This window comes from Ahaetulla prasina, chromosome 2 (assembly GCF_028640845.1).
Source record: "Ahaetulla prasina isolate Xishuangbanna chromosome 2, ASM2864084v1, whole genome shotgun sequence".
Taxonomy (NCBI): domain Eukaryota; kingdom Metazoa; phylum Chordata; class Lepidosauria; order Squamata; family Colubridae; genus Ahaetulla; species Ahaetulla prasina.
The window spans coordinates 20,174,431-20,183,355 of NC_080540.1; the positions used below are offsets into that span (position 1 = coordinate 20,174,431).

Consider the following 8,925-nt stretch of genomic DNA (forward strand, 5'->3'; position numbering starts at 1 on the left):
CATTTTCCCCCTTTTGTTCACAAGGAAAAGTGACTGGGTTTGGTTTGTGCAACATAGACGCTGCCCCTTTTTTCCCGGCAATATCAAAAAGGCGACGCCTTGTAACAAGAAAGGGAAGCGCCTCCAAATTACGAGATCCGAAACACGTACACAAATGAATTGGCATGGGAACAATTAGGTAACTACTTTCAGAAACATTTCTCCCAGATGTCAGGATGGCCGAGTGGTCTAAGGCGCCAGACTCAAGGTTCGCCCCTTTCCCAGTGTTGGGAGTTCTGGTCTCCGAATGGAGGCGTGGGTTCAAATCCCACTTCTGACATAAAACCTTTTTTTCCTCCCAGTCCCAAATATTTCCCTTTCGCTATAAACTTCTGCAGCAAACGTTAACGACCTGACCCATTCCCCCCTCTTCCCAGCGGAAATTTTCAACATTTAAACCTCAAATGTCTCGCCCCAAACTCAACTTCCTCGCAAGCGCCATTGCGCAGGCGACAATATGGCAGCTTCTCCGTTTCCAAAGAAAGCTACGGGATTTCTATTTCCTGATCACACCCGCCGACTGTTGCTCTCTTTTATTTAGCAAGCAGCTCGAACGGAAAAGCGACTCTCGATTTAAGAAAGACGGAGCCAAGGCAGCCCTGCAGATATCGCAGATGAACCTCTTGCTTCGGCGAGGGTTGATTTAACAAGCTGTCAATTCGCTCTTGTCTCAAGCGATCCCACCGGCGTGTTCCGGGGTGGGAAGTGGGGTGGCAGGTAATCCGGAGGCCGTTCTATCGGCCATTTGGTCCCCTAATATGGATGGTTGAGTGAGCTTCATTACCTTCTTTTCCAAAGAAAGAGAAAAGGTGGATTCAAGATTTAGGATATTTTTGAAACAAAATAAGATAACAAGCCAGTTATCCAGTGCATGACAACCAAAGGCTCTCTAGCCTCTGCTGGAACGCACATGGGAAATGATTTTGCTGCTAGCGTTGGGTTTTTGTTTTTCCCCCTTCCTTAATTTGCCTCCTTTCCTAAAGAAAAATCAACCCTGACTGTCCTTTGGAAGCTGAAGCTCAAGTACAAAATGAAAGCAAAAGGCGAAGGGGACAGCAGAGGATGCGATGGTCAGATAGTGTCATTGAGGCAATGAGTATGAATTTAAGATTGCTTTGGGGGACATTGCCGATGGCGGGTGTGTGTGTGTTGAAGAGGCAGGAGTGCCAGACAAACAGCTCTTTATTCTGCAAACAGATACAATACAAACTCTCTGCCTGTCTGACAGCTTGTCCTTTAAAGAGGAGCTGTCAGACAGCTCAATCAATCAGATTTACTTATTTTCCCGCCGGACTATGCGGACCTGAGTGAAACCTATGTTCCTTGGCTTGACTCCTCATTAGCATACATAACAAGGAAGGCGGGTTGTGCTATGGTCCATGGGGTCATGAACAGCTGCACACAATGTAGCAACTGAACAACAACATTTGCTGGGAAGTGTATATTTGCAGGGTTTTTTTTTTAATTTCATTTTGTCACAACAGTATACACAAACATCGACATAAAAAAACAACAACACATCATAAAAGAAATATATATATATATATAAGTAAAAGTATGCAACAGCTATGTTAATTTGATATAATGAAGGGAACAATAGGACAGGAACGGTAGGCACTATTGTGCTCTTATGCACGCCCCTTATAGTCCTCTTAGGAATGGGGTGAGGTCAATAGTAGACAGTTTTTGGCTGAAGATTTTGGAATTTTGAGTAGAGACTATGGAGTCAGGTAATGAGTTCCAAGCGTTAACAACTCTGTTACAGAAGTCATATTTTCTGCAATCAAGTTTGAAGCGGTTGACATTAAGTTTGAATCTATTGTTTGCTCTTGTATTATTGCGATTGAAGCTGAAGTAGTCTTTTACAGGAAGGACATTGCAATAGATGATTTTGTGTGTTAAACACAGGTCATGTCAAAGTCAGCGGAGTTCTAAATTTTCTAATCCCAGGATTTCAAGCCTGGTGGTATAAGGTGTTTTGTTGTTTTCGGAGGAGCGAAGAACTCTTCTAGTAAAATATTTCTGGACGCGTTCAATTGTATTAATGTCAGAGATTTGGTATGGGTTCCAGACGGATGAGCTGTATTCAAGAATAGGTCTGGCAAATGTTTTGTATGCTCTAGTTAGTAGTATAGAGTTTTTGGAAAAGAAGCTGCGTAAAATTAGGTTTACAACTCTTAGAGCCTTTTTTGCTATGTAGTTGCAGTGGGCTTTGGCATTTAGGTCATTTGATATGAAAACTCCAAGATCTTTGACAGGGTGGGGGTCGTCAGTAAGGTAATGACCATCAAGCTTGTACTTGTTGATAGGGTTCTTTTTTCCAATATGTAAGACTGAGCATTTGCTGGTTGAGATTTGGAGTTGCCAAGTTTTAGATTAATCGGAAACAAAGTCAAGGTCTTCTTGAAGGGTAAAAGTATTGTTAGTGGTATTAAATAGTTTGACATTGTCAGCAAAGAGAACACAATAACTTGAGATAAGGTCACAGAGATCATTTATGTATAGTATGAAGAGCGTTGGTCCAAGAACATTACCTTGGGGAACACCACTTTTGACAGGAACAGGATTTGATAGAGCGTTGCCAATTTTGACCACTTGTTGTCTGTTTGACAGGAAGGCATTTATCCAATTGTGAAGAGGTCCCGAAATGCCGTAGGATTTTAGTTTGAGGAGAAGTTTATCATACTACTGAGTCAAAAGCTTTGCAGAAGTCTATGTAGATTGCATCTATTGCTTTTCCTTAATCAAGGTTGGTAGTCCATATGTTTTTGCAGTGGAGAAGTTGTAAGTTACAAGACAATTTTTTTCTGAAACCAAATTGTTTATTAGAGAGAAGGTTGTTTGTTTCAAGGTGGAGTGTAATGGATTGGTTTATGATAGATTCCATTTCTGCCAATCTCTCTTCCCAGGAGTTAGTTTCTTGTAGTTTGGGATGCTGCAGATTGGAAGGAAAATTGTGCTCTGGATTACAATTAGCCCATGATTTATAACCATTTATTAACCATTCAAAGTTAAAGTGGCACTGGAAAAAGGACTAATGACCATTTTTAGCGCTGTTCTGAGCAACAACAATACATATACAAATTATATGCTGGGGCGTGACACGTGTATGACCATTGCAGCATCCCCACGGCCATGTGATCAAAATTCAGGCGCTTGGCCCTGGCATGTATTTATGACAGTTGCGGCGTCCTAAAGTCCTGAAGGTCCTTTTGCAACCTTCAGACAAGCAAAAATCAATGGGGAAGCCAGATTCACTTAATAAGCATGTTATTAACTTAACAACTGCAATGATTCACTTAACAACTGTGGCAAGACAGATCTTAAAATAGGGCAAAACTCACTTAACAACTGTCTTGTTTAGCAATGAAATGTTGGGCTCAATTGTGATCATAAGTCAAGTTCACACAGCACTTCTCAGCTCTCTTTAAAACAGCCACCACCAATCTTCTCAGGAAACATTTTGGTTTACTGTAAAGAGTTCCCAACTTTATTCGTCCAAATAACCTTTTTAATCACACACTGCAAGGATGTCTGCAAGATGTAGCCAAAACGTCAAGATGGCGTCCTCAATGGTGCGATTGCAGCTCTGCATATAAGAACAGAGTCTTGCTAGCACCACTACAGCTACCATCTTGACTTTTTTGACTGCACCTTGCGGAGGGACGAGTTCTACTTTCTAATCTCCTGATTGTCCCCATTGCCCTTTTTGTTATGTTTTCCAATCATCTGAATCCTTCTTAAAGAATGATGCCAAACTGGACATAGTACTTAAGGTGGGATGTGGACTATTCATGTGAAGGAAATTATTATCTATTGGAGGAAGCAGAAGAGAGGGAGAGGTACCAAGTCAACCAGTATCTATTGCTTCAGCCAAAACATTTCTAGGAACACCCTGGCCCAGTAAGATTTGGAACGGAATCATGGAAAGGCCTTTTACAAAAGAATTGATGATGTATTCTAGTTGGGAAATGCAACTTTGGTCTGCAAGTCAACAACCAAGAATTCCCAAAGCCAAGTAGCCTATTTTCCCAGGTAAGGACAATCATAATTTATTAAATGTATATGCTGCCGGATTCCCAGTTATTCTGAGGGTTATTTGGGAAGCACAGGTAGCCCTTAAATCATTATGTTAATTGAACCCTGCAATTAGGGTCATAAGTGGTGAAAGTCATTAAGTGGATCACCACATGACTGGACCTGATTTTATAATAGGGATGCACAAAGAAGTAGATACTGTCATAGGAATGATTGCCACAACACAACGCCTCTTTTGCAAATAATCAAGGTATTACGCATTGAGAGATGTATGATTTAGATACTCACTGAGTTGATCTTGGCTTTTCTTCAAACAACTAAGGAGCAGTAGGCAGGATGAGTATTTGATGGGAAATTTCCAGGCAATCCTATGAGTTAGCATTTTTAACAGTGCTATGGTGATAAATACTGGTAAATACCCACGGGGGGAAATACACAGTAGAATGATACTGATCTGATGCATTGGCATTCTTTAATTGTCATTCTTTACTTTATAATACTGAGTCAAAGGTTCCCGGAGAAATCCCAAAGCTGCTTTTTCGAGAGACAACTGGACTCTCTTGGTTTTTTCTTTGAAGACATTTCACTTCTCATCCAAGAAGCTTCTCCAACTCTGACCGAATGGTGGGCAATGGAAAGATTTATATTCCTTGCAAACAGCTAGTCATTTCCATGGGGCAAGGCTTTTCAGAAATTGTTCACCATTGCCTTCTTCCTGGGGCTGAAACAGTGTCTGATCCAAAGTCATCCAGCTGACTTTGTGCCTAAGGTGGGACTAGGATTCCCAATTTCCCACTTTCTAGCCTGATGTCTTAAGAACTTAAGAACTAAGCCAGAATGTCAGATTTTTATATACAGGTGAAACTCAAAAAATTAGAATAGTGTGCAAAAATTCATTTATTTCAGTAATGCAACTTAAAAGGTGAAACTAATATGTGAGTTAGACTCATTACATGCAAAGCGAGATAGTTCACGCCTTGATTTGTCATATTTTTGATGATTATGGCTTACAGCTCATGAAAACCCCAAATTCACAATCTCAGAAAATTAGTGCTTCATTCAAAGAATGAAGAAAGGAATGGAGGCTTGATGGTTAGCAATAATCCTTTATTAACAACAAACTAACAGCAAGTAAAAATAAGGCAATATTACCGAACAAACCAACTTCACTCACAGCTGCTACTTATATAGCAGCAATCACCTATTGGCCAATGACGGCCGCTCATTTCTGAGCCAATAGGCAATGATTCTCTGGCCGCATACGCTGCAATTAGAATTTTTTGCAGAATTTGCAGAAAAAATAATTGCTGCCAACTTGCCTTTCATTGAGGACCTGTATACTGCATGAATCAAGAAGAGGGCCGTGAAAATAATTGCAGATCCCTCGCATCCTGGACATAAACTGTTTCAACTCCTACCCTCAAAATGACGCTATAGAGCACTGCACACCAGAACAACTAGACACAAGAACAGTTTTTTCCCGAAGGCCATCACTCTGCTAAACAAATAATTCCCTCAACACTGTCAGACTATTTACTGAATCTGCACTACTATTAATTGTTTCATAATTCCCATCACCCATCTCTTTCCACTTATGACTGTATGACTATAACTTGTTGCTGGCAATCCTTATGATTTATATTGATATATTGATCATCAATTGTGTTGTAAATGTTGTACCTTGATGAATGTATCTTTTCTTTTATGTACACTGAGAGCATATGCACCAAGACAAATTCCTTGTGTGTCCAATCACACTTGGCCAATAAAAATTCTATTCTATTCTATTCTATTGTGAAAAAGTTCAATATTCTAGGCTCAAAGCGTCCCACTCTAATCAGTTAATTAAGCCATAACACCTGCAAAGAGTTCCTGAATCTTTAAATGATCTCCCAGTCTGGTTCAGTAGAAATCACAATCATGGGAAAGACTGCTGACCTGACAATTGTGCAGAAAACAATCATTGACACCTTCCATAAGGATGGAAAGCCTCAAAAGGTAATTGCAAAAGACGTTGGATGTTCCCAAAGTGCTGTATCAAAGCACATTAATAGAAAGTCATGTGGAAGGGAAAAATGTGGAAGAAAAAGGTGCACAAGCAGCAGGGATGACCGCAGCCTGGAGAGGATTGTCAGGAAAAGGCCATTCAAAAGTGTTGGGGACTTTCACAAGGAGTGGAGTGAGGCTGGAGTCAGTGCATCAAGAGCCACCACACACAGACACATCCTGGACATAGGCTTCAAATGTTGTATTCCTCTTGTCAAGCTGCTCCTGAGCAACAAACGATGTCAGAAGCGTTTTACCTGGGCTAAAGAAAAAAAGAACTGGTCTGTTGCTCAATGGTCCAAAGTCCTCTTTTCTGATGAGAGCAACTTTTGCATCTCATTTGGAAACCAAGGATCCAGAGTCTGGAGGAAGAATGGAGAGGCACACACTGAAAGATGCTTGAAGTCCAGTGTGAAGTTTTCACAGTCTGCGTTGATTTGGGGAACCATGTCATCTGCTGGTGTTGGTCCACTGTGCCTCATTAAGTCCAGGGTCAACGCAGCCGTCTACCAGGAGATTTTGGAACACTTCATGCTTCCTTCCACAGATGAACTTTATGGGGATGCTGACTTCATTTTCCAGAGGACCTGGCACCTACCCACACTGCCAAAAATACCAAAACCTGGTTCAATGCCCATGAGATTTCTGTGCTTGATTGGCCAGCAAACTCGCCTAACCTAAACCCCATAGAGAATCTATGGGGCATTGCCAAGAGAAAGATGAGAGATATGAGACCGAACAATGCAGAAGAGCTGAAGGCCGCTATTGAAGCATCCTGGTCTTCCATAACACTTCACAGTGCCACAGGCTGATGGCATCCATGCCACACCCCATTAGGCAGTAATTGATGCAAAAGGGGCCCAAACCAAGTACTGAATGCATATGCATGCTTATACTTTTCAGAGGTCCAATATCGTTCTATGTACAATCCTTGTTTTATTGATTTCATGTAATCTAATTTCTGAGATTGTGAATTTGGGGTTTTCATGAGCTGTCAGCCATAATCATCACAATTATGACAAATCAAGGCGTGAACTATCTTGCTTTGCATGTAATGAGTCTATCTCATATATTAGTTTCACTAATTGCATTACTGAAATAAATGAACTTTTGCACGATATTCTAATTTTTTTAGTTTCACCTGTACATTAAATAACTGATTTGGAAAAATCATACTGTCAAGTTTTAGCTGCCTGATTTTCTTCTAAATGTAAATGCCAATATTTTGGCAAGGCTTTCTTTATCCATCCTATGCAGTCTACTTTTTAAAAAATGAAACCAGCTTTGAATAATGATAGAATGCAAATTGATAATTTTGATCTTCCTTCAGAAAAATTGAATTTATTATTAGCCATGTTAGATACAAAGCATATTTCTGAACAAAATACAGAGGTTTCTATTTTTGTTAATTGGATTAAAACATATTACTCTAATCCTTCAACTAAAATAATTTACTCACCAATTAAGATGTTTCATTAAACTTATCAAGGAAATCCTTAATCTCCTCTTCTGTTTAATATGCTTGTATTAGAAAGCCAGTTTAGTCTAGTGGTTAAGCCTGGAGTACTAGTCCTGCTTTAAGCATGAAAGCCAGCTGGGTGACTTTGGGCCTATCACTAACCCACCTCACAGGGTTTTTGTTGTGGGGAAAATACAACAAAAAAAGAGCATTAGATATGTTCTTTGACTTTATTTATAAAAATATTAAAGGCAAGATATGTCTAAACAAATAAACAAATGTTCAATGTAGCAATATTTATCAACATTAAGTTATGCTTGATGGAATATTGACTGACTCTGTCTGATCAGAGTATCAAAGCCACCCTGAGCATAAACAAATCTGTGAGCTGATCACAGATTGTTCTCTATGCCAATAATAAATTAAGTCTTATTCACTGTTACAGTATAAATGTGCCATACCAAAATAAATTGATACAGCTTTGGCATATTAATAGGTTACTCAGATAATTAGTTACATAAATTTCCTGTAGTCTCTAGCATATTTATGCAAATCTAAAACCTGGAGCTTTATTTGATGCTTTAAATTGCCTTTATTTCAAATTGTCTCAGATAAATTTAAATATAAATAAATGGTTAAAATCTAGTGAGTTTTTGAGAAAATCTAAAAGTTGTAAAATAAATATATGTATTAATATATATAGATGGGATTCCTCAGATCCAGAGATTCTACAAGAGATTGTGACAGAAAAAAATACTGTAAATCTGATTTTTTTTTTTAACGATTCACGTTGCTCTATGCTATTGCTCACCTGATGGACATTTTTAAGTGCTGTAACTCAGCTGCTAGCCTGTTGCTATGCTCTTGTAAAACATGCGTTATCTAGGTTAGAAGTTAACTATATTGCAATGTTTTTATATTTTTGTGATCTTTATGCAGAGGTTTTTCAAGTAAGACTTGAAATTTATTATAAGGGTTCGTCCATGATAAAAAGGTTGAGAAAGATTCCTGTAAATCGGTGTTTTTCAACCTTGGCAACTTTAAAATGTGTGAATTCCCAGAATTCCTCAACCAGCTTCCTCAGTCAGGTTTTTTAAATAGGATAGAATTTAGATTATTGCAAGAGGAATTTGGATGTGAAATGACAGGATAGTCAACTGAAACTTATTTTCATTTTACAATTAGGTCCAGATGTATAAGCAGCATCTAAAATTCCTGAATTACTCTCAGAACTGATATGTTCCTTTCACGTGCGTTCCTCATGGGTGTAAATCCAAAAGAGTTGATTTCCTTGTTCCTTGTTTTATGTATAATTAGAATGGGAGGATAAAAGTGTAGGCGAG

At 39.1% G+C, this 8,925-nt stretch overlaps 1 non-coding gene across 1 annotated transcript; it reads left to right on the top strand.

The window, feature by feature from the left end:
* Positions 1-209: 209 nt before the first annotated feature.
* TRNAL-CAA (transfer RNA leucine (anticodon CAA)) lies at positions 210-319 on the top strand. Its single transcript has 2 exons — positions 210-247; positions 274-319. It is a non-coding gene; the product is annotated as a tRNA-Leu (tRNA).
* Positions 320-8,925: the final 8,606 nt, after the last annotated feature.